At 39.0% G+C, this 18,590-nt stretch overlaps 1 protein-coding gene across 8 annotated transcripts in view; it reads right to left on the bottom strand.

The window, feature by feature from the left end:
• PCDH15 (protocadherin related 15) overlaps positions 1 to 18,590 on the bottom strand; it is an 805,351-nt gene that overhangs the window by 470,236 nt on the left and 316,525 nt on the right. For 7 of the 8 annotated variants that reach the window (XM_030486584.1, XM_030486585.2, XM_032919939.1 and 4 more), the window contains one exon: positions 7,695 to 7,756. The exons of the other annotated variant lie outside the window; for it this stretch is intronic. The gene's annotated coding sequence lies outside the window, so the exon portion shown is untranslated. The remainder of the gene's footprint in view (positions 1 to 7,694; positions 7,757 to 18,590) is intronic. 8 annotated transcript variants of the gene reach the window in all.

Below are 18,590 nucleotides of genomic sequence, written 5' to 3'. Positions count from 1 at the left end.
TGGCAAAAGTTATATAGAAAAGCAAGCTAGTTCAGTGTATGCATTTTTATACCTAATAGCATTCTTTCTTGGACCACTGACTTGTAGAGTCTCTCCTGTTCATTTATATATATACATCTATCTTATATATATGTACTGAGAAGGAGCTCTAAATAGTGTGATGAAATAAAATGGAAAGGGCTATATTCTCCACATTGCTCTGAATTTTCCCTATTCTTTTTTAAAGCTTCTCCTTAAAAAACAATTTTTGATATTTCTCTGCTTAAATTTGAGACTCCAAAATTCAGAGAAAATTAAAAAATAAAACCCTAAAGAAGTATCTCAGCTACCAAAGTACACAGCAAGAAACCTAGAAAATGCGTATCATACCTCAGTACTTGTCTCTTCCGTCCCTATCCCTTGATTTGAGACAATCTGCAGAAAACATTGCTTTGTACATTTGAGCACTACTCATTTCTGGAAGCATGTTTAGACAATATGCAGTAAAAGCCTCTTGTTAGCCTAAATCTCTGAACACCTTATCTTCCCCAGCTTTCCAGTAACACAAAGACAATTCTGCACTCATCCTTACAGGCTTTGAAGGAAACTCAAAGACACTGTAGGATGGAGAGAAGAATATTCTTGATATTCATGAATGGTAGCAGAAGAGTAAAACAGGCTGCCCCAGAGGCTTCTGTGGGAAGATTTTTGGGCAACAACAGCCCTCAGGCCCTCCTGGCACTGCATTGTGGGTCTGGGTGGGGAGATGAGCAGGCGGATCTCACTTTTAGAAGGGTCACAGGCAGGAACAGCTGGTAAAAACCTTGGATGAACTCATCCTCCAACTGCTCCGTTTGGCAATCTTTGTTCCTGTAACTGCCAGCAGAGCAAAGAGCACTTGATCACCATTCAGTCATGCTCTCAAATTTATCTGGATATGAAGCCACTGAAATGGTTGTACAAGCACTGCTCTGTGTATCATGGGCAAATAACAAAGAAGAAACCCCAGTGGCTCTGCATTAGTGCATCACACTGGATTTTGCACACACACAACCCATCTGCTCTTGCAAAAAGGTGCAGCCAGAGCACATCACTTTTCTCATTACATAAATGCACTCCTCTGATTTTGACTCAAACATAGACTTAATTCCATTTTACTGTTCTTCTGATCCCAAAAATCTGTCTTCATATCTTCCCTGTCCTCAGCTCATGAATCTTCAGTATCTAACTAGCAATAGAAGAGTACCTGAGAAACACCTTTGCTTTTATCCCAGTCCTCTTTGCTATACTGAGACCTAAGCTGTATTTGTATACTACCACCACCTGTATCCCTTCTAAACTACCTGCTTCACCTAACAGCCATTTAGCATCAGTAATAACTTTGAAGAGTTATGAAAATATCCAGCACCAAACTAAAACACTGAGCATCTGAAGCTCAGCAGCACAGCCTGGGATTTCTGCACGCTTTTGCATTTGAGGCTCGCCTGAATATTTGCTGTTAGCAGTACCAAATGAATTATGGATCTGGAAACATCTGTGACGTTTTCATCCTAGAGATATTACTAACACTGTTTCATAATCTAAGATGACCTCAAAGGTTTCATCCAGCTGTCCCCCATTTCTTCCTAAGCCTGCTGCACTCCACAACCCCTTCAGAGGTGATGACGTTGTGAGTGCATGGGAACAAGTGGTGGATGCCACAAGGCCTGAGTCTCCAAAACCATGCAGTCCCTAAATTGCCCCAAATACAGCAGGGTTTGTTTCTGAGCTCAACAGGAGCTAGCACCTCTCACCTTGCTGCTTTGCTGTTTATAAGTATCATGCCTTATGGAGAAAGCAGCTCTGATCTTCAGTTACTGAGAGTAAAAGACTCCCTGTCATGCAGCGAGGCAGGATGGGCTGTCTGCTATGCGTAGCACCGCACGAAAGACCGGAACGATGCACTATGCTATTCGAATGCTGGACTCTGCCAAATGCAAGTTAAGCACTTTGAGCTGCTGCTTCTGGGGGTAATGAGAGCAGGGAAAGCATGCATCCAGCACTGTTCTCCCAGAGTAAGGACCATTTAAAAATTCCCAAATTGCAGGAAAAATCCAATTCCAGTTTGGTAATCTCCACTGAGTTGTTAACAACCATAAAATTTACCAATGCTGCAAGTACTAAGCAACATTTTCACTGGCAATCACAGCCAAGGCTCTGAACACAGGAACAGCAACTGGGGAGAGAAATCAGTGAGTGCTGCATTCATTGGAGCCACACACAAAGGAGGGACTAAATCAGCGAGCAGAAAAGCTGACTTGTGAAGAAAATCAACCTCGCTGCAATTCTGCTCCCATTTAGATAAAAAATAAAACTCCCTTTGATTCTAGACAACTCAATTCAGCCAATATTCAGCTCTGAGAAATTGCTCCAAATACTTGAGTCATTCAAGCAGCCTAAGGATTATCTCAGTCTCCATCAAGGTAAACAATTCAGTAGCATTTTTAAATACCAATCAAACAGAACTGATAGAAAAGCAGACCTTTAAAACTGTAATGAAAAAAAAAAGAGGTTATTCAGATAAAAACCCATTGTATTTCAGCTCCAGTACTGGGAGCTTTTTTATTTCTGACTGTACAACTGCTGAGAATAACTGAGAGCCCAAGCAAACGTCCTGATACCTGCTGTTGCTCTGTACCCACACAGCCAAACATTTACCAGCTAATCTAGTCTTCTGGTCACTCCTGCCAGGCTGTTATTTCTAGCTATCACAGGGACACCATCCTTCCCCTGCCTACAGATTCTTTGCTATGCATCCTGAATAACCTCAACTGAGAAGTGAGCACTACTGGAATTATTTAGCACTTTGTATTCATACTAAACAAAGAGCAAGGAATTATAGTTCCAAGAGGTTAGGAATTTAGGAGAACTGAATTTTGTTGATGTATTTTATTTCAATGCATAAATACATATATGTATCTGAAATTATGACCATTTATTTTGTAAATCGTATATGAGCATATGTCAAGAAACCGATAAGTGAAGACATAGATACTATGCATCATCCCAAGGCATCTATTATATTCTGTCAAGGTACACAGTGATGTCCTTTTTCCTGTTATAGGCACTTGCATAGTCAGCATCTATGTGAGGGTACATGTACATATGTAACATACAAATAGGCAATGTTGGGACATCACTGACAAGGTATCAGCCTCTTGCAACTTCAGCAATAGCTTTGTAATGGACTTAAAGAAAACAGGCCAGTCACTACTTTGCAGCTGCATGGTGAATTTCTTAATGAGCTGAGTGATCAGTGGAGAGTAACTGCTTTAAATCTATCTGTTGTATCTTCTAATGAAAACATTAGGATTTATACTAACCGGTCATTACATATAGGCATGCAGAGAAGGACTTGTATAGGAAAGCCATCTGCAGGTATAATTAATGTTAAGAGCAATATATTTGTGGGAAAGACACCTTAACTGAGACAATTACTGGGGACAAATGAGAACAAAATTAGACCTTCGTCTGTTACCTGCAAAACTAAGTTCTGATCCAAAAAATCAAGTAGACTGCAATTAACAGATACTATCTGTTTTGTCGTGCTCTGGCTTGAAGTTGATATGTTATTGGTAGACTCTTTCAGGTTGATGCTGACACAACAAAATTATCCACTTCTCAACATTTACCCTTGGAAAACTTGGCTACATTGGTACAGCAATAAAAAAATCCCAAGACATTTCTTGCCAAATACTGGGATGGTCATCATTTGGATAAAGGCAGCATATTCCTAATTGAGAATGTGAAGCCCAGGCATGCAAATGAGATTTCAAGGAGGCAACATAAAGCAGTACCAGAAGTCAGGAGCTGATCTTTCCTGGCACTGTCAGTGCACAAGGTCAGGCAGAGGAACAATCAAGAAGCTGAGAGAACAATATGCTTCCAACAGGCAGCTGCTAAGGAAAATATCTGGCATATGGGAAGACACTGAAGAAAGGAAGGAAATTCTTTTCTTTGATTCTCAAAAAGGGTCTACAACCTATGAGCACGGACCTCTTTTCTGTGTCTGCCTGCATCCCAAATGTACCCATGTGACCTTTGTATCTTCTCATATTATTATTACCTATAGTTACTTGGAATAATTCCCCTTAGGTAAAATACCTTAGGTAAAATACCTTTCCTTACTTTAATTTCTGTGACCATAATCTCCTGTAAGGCAGCGAATGCTTCAGCGCTCCTTCCTGTTTAAATTTCACAAATCTCATCAATAATAAACCATTTTGCTGTAAGTGACAATTTGCAATGGCTTATTTGTGCTTCAAGACTTTGATACCAAGAAAGACAAATTCTTCTGTGATACAACAAATCCCCAATCAGCTGGAAAATTAAGAAGAAGAATGCAAAGCTGCAGATTTATATGAATTCATTTTCCATATCCATCATCCACAGCTAAGTTTCAAAAACTGATAACTAATTCTGGACGTCCACTTAGGAAGCAAGCACTGGTGAACAGAGCCAGCTCTAGTTATCTCTGTGGGTTTACTTGTGCCACTATACAACTGTAATAGCTGACAAGATTTCTCTCCTTTAGGGAGTATCATTTAGGAACAAATTCACTTTGGGGAGGAATGGCCCAGTGCTGAGATACAATTCAACTAAAGCTCAAATTGCAGAGCCCATAAAACTACCTATAACTGTATCTTGAACAGGGAAAATAAATTTATGGATGTATACAGAAGAGACAAATCATGGAGATAAGTATCATATATAAATCTACAGAGGCTACATAATTACTGCATCAGAGATCCATGATTAATCTTATTTTTCTGTTGAGGATAGAGATACTGATACCTCAAGGGTGTCGCTGTAAGAGTGCTATAGTTCAGGCCAGACATGCACTTCTGGAGGGACTGTCCTCATTGCTCTCACTTTACAGCACACTGGTGAGCATTGCAGAGAGTTCTGGGAGCACAAACCTGGATTCCTAGATCATAAAACTATAAAATCCAGGAATGACATGGCTATTCCAGCTGTTGAGGGCCAGCCACTTCAGGGGACCAGGCTACAGCCAGTCTCCACAAAACCTCTTGTTAATGTTGGGTAGATGTCAGGTCTCCAGCACTGACTGTTTCAACCTAGAACACACTTTAGTCCATTCAAAAAATCCTGCAGCAGGCTCCTCGCTGGTCGTTTGCACAGTAGCAGCCCCTGTGCCAGGGCAGGGACCTGTCGAAGGCTGCTCTCCCCTGGCGCTGGCCTTCCTCTGCCAGAGGAGGACACCAAGGTTGCTCCAACCAACTTTAATTAGCTTCACTTCAAAGATAAAACACAGTGCCTTGAAAAACATCTCACAGAAGCACACTTGGAGAAGTACAGAATAGAATTTCTCTCAGTAAAACACAAAGCCCAGAAGTACTACCATTTCCTTAACTGGCTCAGCAATAGGATTACAAGTATCTCTGCTGATTATACACATAACAACTGCCAGTGGATAAAGGGTGAAAGAGCTAAATATTAATTATATTAATTTAACAGATTGCTGCCAAGCACCAGTGGGTGCACAAGGCTTGAACTGAAGTCTTGCCATGTTTTAAAGATTGCATTTCTATTTTCAGCTGGATTGCTCCAAGAAGCAAGGTTCACATAATCATACCATGCCTTTTTGTCTTTCCCAAAAATATCTTTGATAGCAGTATCAAAGCTATTAAGATGCAAATCGTTTTAGGAAAGCAGGCAGCCAGACAAAGAAGAGTGATTCCTGAAGATCTCTACAAAGGGATGTGCTGCAGGTTACACTTCATGTTCATTAAATGCAAGAAAAGTCCATTGAACAGTCATTCCGACTCTTTGGGAGAGCGAAATGCCTTGTGAGGGCAGCCAGAGCCTGCCCAGGAGACACAAAGCCATAAGGACACTGGGCCTCACCATTTTGTTACTAAGAGCAAGACTGTTAGGTTTAGATGCATTTCTGCAGTTCATCTATAAAGATGATCTCTCCATGAAAATGTTTTTAACGAGGACATATTAAAAAGGCACAAATGGAAAAACTTTTGATGCACTGATAACTTTATGCCATAAGTCTTATCACCTGTAATAAAGCAGGTAGGCCCTTATAAAGGAATATAGTTGCTTTTGTACTTATAAAAGCTGGCACTGCCAGCCACTATATTAAAACCTGAACTTCTCCCACCATAAATATTTTTTTCCCTCCTAGTGAGTATGCAAAACGGCATTTAGCTCTAAGAGCATCTATGCAGTTATTTTAAAATACTGTATAAACCAATGCATAGCAGCACCAGCCAGACACAGTCACTATTGCAACCTTATTTTCCCTTAGTCTGATTTCATTTGCAAGACCTCTAGAGGGCAGTGAATAAAAGAAAATAAAGTACCAGAAATAGCCATAAATGTTAAATACAAATTTTAAAACTGGGATCTCATCTAATTACTTCCTTGTATTGAAAACCTTTCAGATAATTCAATGGATTAATGGATTACTGCAATGGGATTTTTCCAAGCCTAAATCCTACAGTCTCTGGCAGATTGCATTGACAGACTTTACAGCAGTGCACTTCCCATGTGATTTCCTTCTTTCAAACAGATATCACTTTCTTGTACCTAAGCTAAAACATACATCAGGCCATCTGACTCCATGGGCAAGCAAGATTTTATTTTTTTTTTTTCCCCTTATGTAAAGTCACATTAAGGCAAGAAAAAGGGAAAATAGAGTAAAGCTGACTGTTTACATAATATACAACAGTATAACATTCATGTTCAAGTTAATATCAAAACAGTCAGGACCTAGTGCAGAATGTAGCCTCCAAGATAATTTCTCTTTGGTTTTCAGGTATGTACAGGATGCAGAATCAGGCTTACTGCTAATAACTTTGTCATACTTTTGACTGTGGCATATACAATTAACTCATTACTGATGGAATATATAAAATCCAGGATAAAACTTAAATTAGGCACAGCAGACAAAACCATTGAGGTACATACAGTATACTTTGTCTTATCTTGCACATAAGAGTATCGATCAATCAATACAGCAGCAATACATATGATTATATAATTTCAGCTATGGTTTAGTACTTTTATGGCTTTTAAACCTCATGCAATTCTGAAATTGGCTATGCAATTACCAGAGGCAGAGCTGTCCATACCTTAAGTTAATGCTGTGTTTATTTTTGGAATATAGAATAGATCTGCAAATGCATTTAAAACCACTGGGAACTGAGAACACAGTAATAATGCTTGAAATAATGCTTGAAAATTAGTGTGCTAAAACGTGTTGCCAGGGCTTTGAGGGTACTAATACATTCAAAGGCCCCATGGTCTGCAGCCACTGGAGTGGGGAACAGTGAGCTACCCCAGTCCCCCCAGTGAGCCACTGGTCCTTGCTGTGCCCTGAAATATCCTGAATGTAAACCCCCTCTAAAAAAAAAGAAACCAAGAACAGCAAGTCCCAATGCATCATCATTCTTCTTAGACTCCTGGGTGATTCACTGCTGTTATAAATTGTCACTGCTATAAAGAAGTCAGACACGTACAATTAACTCTTACCTGCTGCATTTTTTTAACTTGTTTGTTAATTTTTATCTTTTTCCTGTCTCTGGAATCTTTTCATCCCTTTTCCATAAGTGTTTCCTGTTGTATCGATTCCCTTACAGCTAAAAGAGCTAGAGAGCTAATGGCTGTTTTTGCAATTCACATTTGTGAAGATATACACTTACATGAACTTCTGAACCTTCTTCATACTCCAGCAGAGCTTGCTGTAGTGTCACAGAGTGATAGCCTATAGGAATGAAATATGGGGAAAAGTTATTCATGCTCTTTAACGGAATGTGACTTAATAATTTTGCTATCACCCATTATATAGATATCTATATGCAAGGCAGGGGACACAAGCATGTTGTACTACAGATAGAGCTTGGAGGAACCTCTTTTCTCCTGGGAGTAATCCACTGTTGGTGATGGTGCTCCAGCTGTGGACTTCTCCTTTCTATAGAAGGAAATGGTAAGGCGGAGCAAGAAAGTGAGGAGAAGTCAAAAGTGAAAATAAAGGATAGGTGCGAACGAGAAAGAACAGTAAGAGTATAACACGATTCAAAAAATGAACTCAAAAAGGAGCAAGAAGAAGAAACAGATGTGTGACAAGGCCTTGGAATAGTAGCTTTGGGTGAAAACGGTCCTGGACAGAACACGATTATTACATCTTCATCAGTCAGTAAAGATGGCTATAGCTGCATTTACCTGCAGAATGATGGTGCACATCGTTAAGAAGTGTACTCTATGTTTTCTGAGGGTGAAAGCACTGCTAGTTTGAGATCTTTCAGAAGCGGCATTTATATTCTTTTAAGCTAAAACAGGTTACATTGCACACTTCACACAAGCTGGATTGTACATCCATATGGCAGGAGGTTGCTCCTCTTTTACTATGCAGCCTTTCTAATGATTTCTTAGTTGCACATGGAGTGCTCTTCAAAAAGATTAAATCAAAGTCCACCTCAAACAGCTTGGAAAATTCTTACCTCCCAACTGGAAAGAATAAGAAATGGATGAGAGGTTGAATCCTCTTTTGAGCAGGAAGGCCAGTGTAGTCCTAATTAATGAATCCCAATCAGACTCTCTCATTAAAGACATAGCATGTCTCAGGTGTAATCTAAATCACATACAGGTTGCATTCTTATAAGAAATGCATCACTGTTACTGAGATGAAAGACCACATCTAAATCTGGAAATCATGGAGGGGTGCGGGACTAGCACCCTGCTCCTTCCCTGCAGTGAAGATGCGCTATTATTGCAAACTGGAACAGAAGGGGGTGGTTTAGAGGCACAATGAAGAATGCCTCTGCTGGTGTGTAATCTCAATTACGTGATTGTATACAGAAGTCTTTTGCTCAGGTGTGAGCCAATAACTCCCTACCCCAGGCTGACAGGCTTTAACAAAACAAATCGCCTATGTAGAATTAAAGCGCCCTCTACAAGCAGATTAAGGAAAGCAGCCAGACAAGCAGCAGCAAAAACTGTTGTCTCTCCCACTGGAAAATAACCATGTAATTGAATACAAACTAAGAGAAGCTGAATTCTTCAAAGAAACGATTTGCTTATGGTTTGCTCCTCTGGAAGTAATCCAAATGATGTGCTGAAATTCATTCCAGCATTGATGCAACAGAGGTTTTATTTTTAACCAAAGAAGTAAATATAAAACGTTAGGTCTCAAAGAAAGATACAATTTTGTGCAAAACCACAAACCTAGATGCAGTTATGGCTTTATCACTATTACCATAGGTGCTTGCAGCTGAAGTGACTGTGAGCTCACAGGCTTTGCTTCATCTGCCTTGCCCCTTCCAGACACTTATACTATGCACATTATTTTGGAAATGCACTATTTGGGAAGAAGAGAAAGCAAAGCCTCTGCTAGCAAGAGTGAGTATATGCTGATTTGTGATTTCTACCTGTTAATAAAAATTATTACTTAAAATAATGCTACATCAGGATGATAACTGCAGAACAGAAAACAGGTGAACAAAATCACTGAAAAAACAAAGTTCAGTACAGAAGTGAGGACCTCTATGGTGCCAGCTAGAAAGCCAACAGGCATACACTACAGCATGAGTCCTCCCACTGCAACATGTGTAGCCATACTTACTCCCCACAGTCAGCACTTTTCAGACCATGCTGGTGCTCAGCATCCCAAGGAATAAACCCCATACTGATCTTTATCTTCTTCCCTATGGGCCAGTATTTTTGGTGGCTGTTTTTGTTATTTGCAACATACTTTCTGCTCTAAGTCATTTCTGCTCTATGCTCAGTGCTGGTTTGGGTATATTAGGATAAAAGCAAGGTCAAGGCTTCTATTTTAATGATCTCAGAGCAATCACAGGTTGCTTAGAACTTCACCAAGTCATCAAACCCATTTCCTGCTCCAAGATACGATCAGATCTTTCTTTCATTCCTGATCCATGTTTGGTTTAATTCTCTGGAGAGACATTTAACTTTAGTATATTGACTATTTGGGATATTCTACATTGGTCTCAAGCAACTTACTACTTAAACTGTTAATGCCCCATCTCCCCAAACATCTAATACGAACCTTCCTTATTGTAATTTACACCCATTAATTTTATGCCACCCATTATGGGTAAAAAGGATAAACTATTTTCCTCTCTGAAGTAGCCTTTCATGTAGTGGAATACTGTTTTCAAGTTCTCCTTCTTTCATATTCATACAAAATAATACCAGTTTATCACTGCAGAGCACATTTTCTAGACCTCTGGTTGATTTTACTATTCTCTTCTGACTCCCCACAGCTGGCCTACAGCTTTCCTGAAATGCACTCCCCAGATTAGGACACAGACCCCGGCAAGACTGCTACTGCCTCTGCATAAAGCAGAACAATTACTTTGTCCTTGTTGCAGGTCATGCTCCATACATATATCAGGACTACATTACTTTTTTCCTCCCATCAAAATGACACTTTTGATTCATATTCAGTTTTTTTCAGCACCCTTTTCCCTTCCTTTCTCTTCCAACATAATCCTCACCTTTTATTTGCTTTAAGGGTGGGATTTTTACTGAACAACATTCTTCTTTTCTTTTCTCCTTTTTTTTTTTTTCCCCAAGACCATTTCTGTGATTGGCGTACATTACTTTAAAAAAGCACCTGTTCATCACAAGTGCTACAAACGTAGTGCACAGGCACTGTTATAATCAACCCTACTTTGTTTTTTTGTTTTTTTGTTGTTTTTTTGAAAGACTTCCTTGTATTAACTTCAGAAGAAAACCAAGGTAATCTGATCACTGACTGACTCTGGATTCACTCCTGGGATAATTTACACATCCCTTGATTTTAGCCCCTGGTTATATTCTGGTTTTGCTTCATTTTTTAAATTGGCACTCAGACCTCAGTCGCCCTTTCCCTTGCCTCCGCAAGAGCAAACAGCTCCTATTGACCTTCCCAGGTATAGGAGATACAGTTTAATGATGTAGCTCGCTTTCAGACCTTCCTGAAGAAGCAGAACATTCATTTGAAGCAACCTGCCTTAGGACAAGGAAGCTCAATCCTGCTCTTGCAGTTTTCTAAATAAAATTATGACACTGCCCAACATGGATGATGTGGAGACATGGACACAGAGGGACATGGGGACATGTGTGAAAAAGGAAGCAAGAAATATAAACTGCACTCTCACTGGAATTACAATTAACTTAATTCTGCCATGTTAGTTCTATGCAACACATACAATACCTCTTGATTAAGGTGAAACTGAGAAAATTTAAGTATACAACAGTAAATTAATTTATTTTAAACTCTATTCTAAGATAGCTAATATGCTTTGCTCTTTCAATGTCTCCCCCTTTCAACAGTCACCTAAAGGTCTTCTCAGAGGTCCTGCTGAAGCTGACGTCAAGAAATTAAAGGACAATCAGGAAGATGGCAAAGAGACAAGAAGCCAGTATAAGGGTTAAGAAAATGACAGCTGCATAGCTGGCTCCAGAAGAGTGAGAACGCTTTTATGCCTCTGAGGTTTCATCCTGTTCAACTGAGTTGTTGTCCTGCCTTCCTTTAAAACCCTTACAATTGGTGCAGATCAGTCTAGATAAAATTATGGTTTATCCTAAAACCAGTGCTATATCGCAGCACAGCCTTCCAAAAGGGCTAGCAGAAGCATGGAAAACATAATTTTCCAATTGCTCTTTTCCACCTTCAACCGCAATGATGTCTTTAACTATTGCATTTTTTAAAGTATTTTGTTTTGGTCTAGTTCACTTCCTAACATTTCGAAAGCACCTGAGAAATCTGTAAAGAAAAAGGACAGAGTGACATGTTGAATGAGATGTTAAATTAAGGACATGCATATTCAATTTGTCTTTCTGTGGGAATGGTTGCTATTTTGTGTTTCTTCAGGGGAAAAAGAAAAATGAGATTGGAGATTTTTCTTCTTGCATTATTTTTTTTGCAATAACTTTTTTCTCTTTAGAACTAATCACCTAGATGAATTCTGGTGCCAGTCTTAGAGGAAGACATGCAATGCAGTTTTAACAAGCTGCTTACAACAGCAAGCAGTTGCACATTTTAAGCAGGTGGCTTAAGTTCTTTCATGTCAATGTTTCCCATTGACAATCACAATTTAGACTGCAAAAATATTCTTACAATGATTAGGTGCAGATGGCTTAGGATATACTCTGAAATCATGAATACACAAGTTCATGGGCAACTAGGTTGCTTTCATAGCTTAAGCAGGTTTTGACCTCTGAAGCTAAGCTTGTAGAGTGGAGTTACTCTATGGGTTTATATTCAGTGGACATTATACGATCCTTAGAAACCCCACTATCTTTTAGATTAATTTTATGTGACTAGTGCTTGCTGCAATCTAATGTAAAACCATCAAACATTCTGATCCACAATTGTTACAGAGCAGGACCTGACTTCTCTCATCGCAAGAACCTACTTCTCATCACTTAGTCGGTACCACACACCTTCTATTTCCTGTCTTTCACAGATTAATTTCCTAGTAATTCACTCACCCTTAACATCCATTTCTCATTTTTCTCCTGAATACTCAGCATCCTCTGCCTCCCTGCAGCTAGAACAGAGTGATCCAGCAGACTCTCTCAAAACCAGGAGGCCAAGGGAAGAGCAGAATGAGCTCCTGCGTTCTGAGCTGCTCTCAGCTGCAGGCATGCATAGGTGTACTTCTGCTCAACCAGGTCTCTCAGGCTTTCGGCTGACAGGAATGCCCTTTGCTACAAGGCTGTCAACAAACCTCCTCTTCTTCTAGACTATTAGCACGCAAAGTGAAAGATACTGAGGAATTTCCATATGGATGGAAACTGAATTATCATCTTTTCATTTTCCTTGTAAACTTACAAATATGGAAATTAATCCTACTTCAGCACATTATGTCTTTGTCTCTTGGTCTGACTGTTAGCTGATCCTTAAAACAGTTTCATTGTTAAGTTCTACCCTTTAGTTTTGTTTTTTATGTACTTATTCAAAGGCAGAAAATAAAGTTTTTTCCTCACTGTATAGATTCACTGTCAGTAGATAGTTCCTAAGCCATACTGCTGAAGACTGGAAAATGAAAGAGTGGTGGAGGGGGGTTCAGACAGTGCCAACATTACCCTGAAAAACTAGTGACCTCCAAGGAGATACCTCTTATTTGAAGATGAACCTCACTGGAGAGGTCACACGTATCTCCTGAGGACAGGTTCAACACATTCAGTGTATTACTCATTCGAGAATTGAATTACTGCTCTCCCAAGCTTGGCATCTGACTTGGCTGTCAAGTGCACAACAGCTAATAAAAGGCAGTGGGCTGTTTCACTCTGCTGACTTGCAGGTCTCAGAGACTGAAGGTGCTGGCTTTGCCTTAATGTTTAAGATGGAGGCTTGCCAATAATTTTAAAGTAGATGAATATACATGTGCTCTGTAAGGCTCTTTTTCTAAAAATTTAATAAAGAGTTCCAGGGTTGAGGTGGGGACGGGGACAGGTTGAATAAATAAGTATGGGAATATCCCAGGAAGGCCTAACATATACCTAGCAAAGATATTAAGTATAACAACACTTCTTTTCTGTCATTAATAGTAGTTTCAGGATACGGACTAGTAAGTAATGGATCAGTCCTGGTACCCTTACAGGGATACCTTTGAAATGAATTTCGGGTGTGGTCTCCTCAATACTTGTCCTTACAGAAGGACATGCAAGGTAGCCTTGCTAGAGCCTGGCATCACTCACTTTGTGAAAGGACAAAGCATGCACACATAGCATCATGTTGCAGCAAATAACACGAAAGCAGTCCAAGGTGATGTTCCAAAAGAGTTTGAAGACAGAGCTGAGCCTGTGGCTTCATCCATAAAAAGTCCGTGTTGCAGGCTAGGCCATTACTGCTAACTCCTGCAGCTGGACAGGCACCAAAGCCACCAACAGCAATGTTCTCACACATACAACCCATGAGCAGAAAATGGGGAAAGGATTGTTGATCATAAAATCAAATCTGCTTTTGTTCAAGCAACACTCTGCGTTGCCAAGAAAGATGAAATGCAATCAGCTACTATCTTTCAATATATGCAATTTTGGAAATGCTACATTCAAAGTCTTCTGGGATGCAAGAAAAAAATTATGCTTTGTCTCAGCTTCAGTTTGATTTAGATCAACTTCCAGTACAGACCGGCCTGTATGTGCTTAAGAATATGTAAAAACAGAATAGCAGGACTGTGTTTTCTGAGCCCTATCCACACAAGAATTAAAAATTTGCAGTGACCAAAAGAATTCAGAAGCAATGAGTCCTACAAAGTCAGTATGATTTTAAGAACATTCATGTTTAATGAAATGCACACTCTGAATTAGTCACTTGACCTTGAGTGTCAGAAGCGCTGAATAAGTCGGGAAGCCTCTAAATAAACAGCTTTATCCAGAATAAGATCTACTACAGGCATCTACTAAAGATGGAGAATAATACAGTAAAAGGTTGTTCAGTAGGGCCACGTTGCCATAACACATTAATCTTGTGAGCTGAATCAAAGTCAGACTCGTGATTCTCCTAAAGGCACTGTAAGTCTTGGTGCTGAGGGCTCTTTCAGTGGTCATGAAGTTTAAAGCATCACTCTTACACTGAAGTTTAAAGCATCACTCTTACACATTGATATTTTCAGCAGCAAAGCCTATGCCAGCACTTTTGTGTGTCTCGATACAAATGACAGATTTGTTAAAATTTCAGGGAACCAGCAGTGTCAGAAAGAGTGGGATATTCCTCTCCTCACCTCAATGGCATACGATGCTTTGCTACTTTTCTCTAGGGTTTCTGCTGTGCCTGTGTGCAAAAGTTCCTTGCAAAGCTCTCTAGATCCTCAGCTGCCCTGTTCCTAGGTTAAAACTACCATTAAATTGAAGCCATAATAGGTGTGCGCCAGTGATCCTGGTTATGTCAAGAATAAATTTCTAGAGATTTGTGGAAGACTTGAAAGAAGCCTAGGCTAAACTAAGAACAAGGCATGCAGGCAGTCTGCTTGTTACTAGCTGATCAGAGCAAACTGCTGACCTTTCTTGCTATCCAAAAAGTGCATGGGAAGATGCAGAGTCTTCAAAGGGCAGTGCTAATCAAGAAAAAAAAAACAAAACCCAAAACCAACCAAACAACCAACCTTGATATTTCTCTATTTTCTGCATCAGATGCTAGCACATCTTGATTAGAATTCATGATGACTCATACTCAGAGGTCTGCTTCTACTTCCTACCATACTATCAACACAGATAGCTGGTTGCAAAGATGCTTTAAAGCATAGTTGGCAACCCCCTTGATAGGCATTTTTTCTTTTCATTAAATGTATCAGATTTTTTTCAATATTTTAACTTTTTCCCCTATTCCAGACCTCCACACCGATACATAACTGCAGACACCATTTAATTTACATATTGAAGGTGAATTTCTGATATAGTATCCGTTTTGTTATATTAAATGGCGAAAAAGTGGACTCTGCTATCATAACTATTGAGACTATTTTTCTTTCCATGTTGATTTACATCCAAATAACCAACTTATCAACCTTGCAAATGTCAACCTGCACTGAGGCAAGAAGCTGTGAAGTTCTTAAGAGACACTCTCCTTGAGACTGAAAGGTCAGTGTTTGCGTTATTTATTCTTACTGTGGAAATATTTCACTCTTAAGTTAGGGAGGACTTTCTCATTTTCCACAGAAAAAATAATTTAAGATTTCAACCAAGAAAAGTCAGGGCCTCAGACTAAATTAAATAAAAACATTCAAAGGAATTAATTTTGTAAAACTGCAGACAGAAATATATACAGAGAATAAACTCAGTAACACAAAAGCATCATACTCAAAGGAGAAGTGCCCATTTACTCAGGCAGCCAGCGCCTCAGCCCAACAGACTGGGCTTCTAACTGTTCCTGGGGAAGTCAAAATTGCAAAATCCACAAAGGCAGACTCTGACTTCTTTGTAGGAATTTCTCTTAAAGACACCTATTTTCCACCAATTTTCAAGGCCCTTAAAACTACACTTCCCTTAATATTTCTCTGTCTTCTCCTCTTGGAAACCCCAGTAACTACTTCACCAAAGGATGTTTTAGAATAAAGTGACATTATTGCAAAGGCAACCATAAGATGGAGGTTGAAGCTACTCATCTGTTAAAACTACATAGCACAAGTAGGAGGAAATATCTGGGTTATCAGAGGAACCTTATATTAGTTCAGATACTGAACAGAACCTGAAAATTATTGATGAAAGGCTAATGAAAGCGTAAGGCTTCCAGTTTGACAATTCAAATTAGACCTGCTGTTGCTTAACTGAGAATATTTGTAAACTGGCTTAGCTCCAAATAATGACCCTATTTACATGTGAAAGCATGTGTTTGTAGCTTAACTACTGGTGTACATGCATGCGAAATGCATAAATATGTGGCCTATTAGCAAACTCACAATGTCATGTATAAGAATATAAACTGTTTACAAAGAGATGTCTAATAAACTGTTAGTGCTCCTGTCTCCCACTGTGATGCTATTTGATCAATGATGTAACTAACATTTTGTTCCTTATGCTATTATTTTAGTTCAGAAAATGTAGAAGATCATTGTGAAAATAAGGTAAATTCGTGGCTGGAGAAGTCAAGCTCCACAGTCAGCTGGAGACAGATGCAAGTGCATCCATCAACAGTAAGATGACAGCACTGCACTGTAACAAAATTTTTAACCTGATATGTGTGACTCAGCAGTACATTGTAGGTGCAACTCTCAAAAGGAAACTCTGTCTTTGTTCATCTTTCTTTGCCAATGAAACTTCCTTTGTTAAGAAACAATGTCCTTGGCTGAAAATAGTGTACTGCCAGGCTAGTGTTGTACATGCCCAACAATCTGGGCATTACACTGATAACAGAACAAAAAATATGTAGTTCAGGGTGATTCTGTAAAAAGCTGACAGTTAGTACTATTCTGTAGCTGAAGCTGTTTCTGGGATAACTTTTTACCTGTATTTTATCACTTCATACACTTGTACACACAGTATACTTCAACATCTCTTCCCTCTCCTTTCTTTTTTATTTATCTTCAAAATAGGTTAAAGAATTCATCTATGATTGAGTTTCCCCAAATTAATTCTTGTTACAGAGGAAAAAAGCACTTTGCTTTTTACTGGAGTTCTGACACTACTTTCGCAAATACCCAGGAGGCTGGTTGGCTCCAATCTCCTTCCAGTTAACCTCACTGCAAAGCTGCTTCATCAGTTGTAAATTTTTCAGAATGCAGAAGCATGTTTGTTTGCTGGTTTGAACAATCAAGGCCATATTATGCATTCCCTGCATTATTTATATCGGCTACTTATAAGTTGATTTTTATTTATTTATTTAAAGTTTCCATCTGTAGGTTCTGGCTACGTTTCAAAATCTCCACCTTCAAACATGTCCTAATGGATATCTGTTCTCCCAGAACATCTGTCCTTTATGGTCCTATTATATCGCTAATCTAACAGTGACACAATTTTTAATTTTATTATATGTGTACAGTTTTCTGTTTTTAAAATCCCCAGAATCAAGTCATATTATTACAGCTTCCTTTCATTGTAAAAAAAAAAAAAAATAAAAAAAAATTGTTTCAAGTCCTCGTAGTATTTTCAGTCCTGACAAAAATGTTAACACTGTGTCTGCAATGACGCACCTCAGGATAGGGAAATACTTTACACTGATCTAAACTGTTTTAAAAAGAACACGTCTATGAAAATGCACTAGTTCACATCATTAGGGGTCTCATATTCATAACCTTCTTTTAATCTGCCTTTTTCTTCTTTCATCTAACTCTTTTAGTAAAGTAAGAGATCTCAGCAAGATTATTTATATAATTAAATAGCTTTAAAATGCACAGAATGTACTAGCATCTTTGTTGTATATGTCTCCAAATATTTTAGATCTTAACACAGCTAACATTATGGTGTCATGAACATAAATTCAGCCTGCTGCATCTAAGTGTCATGATCCACCTTTCTGTTAGAAGAATTCATCCTCCTAGGGATGTCCACAGAGCAACGTGATGCTATCAGCAGACTGTGGATAAGTAATAATTTATCATTAGCTTCCACTGCTAATTGTATCAGTAAAAATACGGCAGCATGGGTTTCTACAAGTCCAAGTCTGAAGATCTGTGGCCTAATGCTGAATATTTTTACTGTAACTTTACTATTAGTATACTATATCTTTACTATTATTATGGTTTTCCATGGGAGATGACAGCAAGTGCAGGTATGTTCCAAGTAGGTCTTACACTTTACATATTTTTAATTTCTATGTTTCAATAGTAGCTCTGAAGAGCCACTGTAATTTATACATAGCTGATGAATTACACACAAAACTGTATGAATTATTGTTTCTGTTGTCCTTGTTAAGGTAGAACCAGATTTACTGCTGGCATTACAGTTCAGCTTCTGCATTGCCATCTCACGTGCGCCCATGCACTCCAAAGCCAGTTGTGTGGTTCCTGACTTGGTAGGAGTAGAAGTGCAGATGCAAGAGATTTATCCTCTGAGGGAAGACAGCTCTTCAACTACTTTCAGATAAATGCTAAGCTCATAGGCTTTGAATCCAAATAGTGAATTCAGTGTGCGCACCAGAACATAGGCAAAGA

Source organism: Strigops habroptila, chromosome 5 (genome assembly GCF_004027225.2).
Source record: "Strigops habroptila isolate Jane chromosome 5, bStrHab1.2.pri, whole genome shotgun sequence".
NCBI classification, from domain to species: domain Eukaryota; kingdom Metazoa; phylum Chordata; class Aves; order Psittaciformes; family Psittacidae; genus Strigops; species Strigops habroptila.
Note: the sequence above shows the minus strand (reverse complement) of the source record. Positions and strands in the feature narration are given on the sequence as shown.